This window comes from Sinocyclocheilus anshuiensis, unplaced genomic scaffold (assembly GCF_001515605.1).
Source record: "Sinocyclocheilus anshuiensis isolate Anshui unplaced genomic scaffold, SAMN03320099.WGS_v1.1 scaffold968, whole genome shotgun sequence".
Taxonomy (NCBI): Eukaryota; Metazoa; Chordata; class Actinopteri; order Cypriniformes; family Cyprinidae; genus Sinocyclocheilus; species Sinocyclocheilus anshuiensis.
Genome location: NW_015549636.1, coordinates 83,245 through 84,147, shown reverse-complemented (window position 1 = coordinate 84,147; position 903 = coordinate 83,245). Strand labels below are relative to the sequence as shown.

General features: G+C 41.0%; 1 protein-coding gene across 1 annotated transcript in view; it reads right to left on the bottom strand.

Moving 5' to 3' along the window:
• LOC107659741 (epsin-3) overlaps positions 1–829 on the bottom strand; it is a 22,289-nt gene extending 21,460 nt beyond the window's left edge. The window contains exon 1 of the mRNA XM_016448773.1: positions 648–829. The gene's annotated coding sequence lies outside the window, so the exon portion shown is untranslated. The remainder of the gene's footprint in view (positions 1–647) is intronic.
• Between the last annotated feature and the right edge of the window lie 74 nt (positions 830–903).

The following is a 903-nucleotide window of genomic DNA, read 5'->3' as shown; positions in this document are numbered from 1 at the left end:
ATATATATATATATATATATATATATATATATATATGCATATTTAACAATATGGTGTACTACTGGAACATTACAACTCTACAATCCTAGAACATCATGTAAAAACAAACAAAAAAAAGTTGTTAATATAAATGTTGTAGTTGCACTTTTCTAATAGTCATAGTAGAACCGTTTTAAGTTCTTATTATGTCGTTGTAAATGTAAGTTCCCATGATGTCATAGAACATTTTAAAGTTCTAATGAAGTCATAGCAGAACCTTTCCAAGCTGATGTCATAAAACAACCGTTTTGATGTTCTTTACATATTTACTGATGATTTAAAGAAGGAAATAGATGATATCTAAAACTAATACACTAATATGACCAACACTGTAACATAATGAACATTTCTGAATCTCCATAGGACCATGTATCCTACATGAGCAGCTCCCACACAACAGCATCAGAGCAGAAATAGCCTCGAGACTGTGTGGAAATGCTCCAGTAGGCCTTCAGCTCCAGCATTCAGCATCATAGACACACTTCTGACACAGATCACACACACACACACACATACACTTCTGACAGCAGACATTGACGATAACACACTGACAGATGCACGCGCATCATCTGCAGGGTTAATGAGGAAGATAAACGAGTCGCGTTTACCTGCAGCATCTCACTGAGCAGCTGCGATCCAATACACCGACACCGATCCACGACCCAGAGAGCGACAGGAGAAACACGGGGAGATCCGACAGTACTGCCGTCGATGTGTGCGAGAATAATCGCGCGGATGCTGCAGTGTTTCTAGTGATGTGGCTGAGATGAGCCATCTACACACGCGCACACATGCGGTGTGGAGGCACGAGAGAGAGAGAGAGAGAGAGAGAGAGAGAGAGAGAGAGAGAGGGAGGGAGGGAAG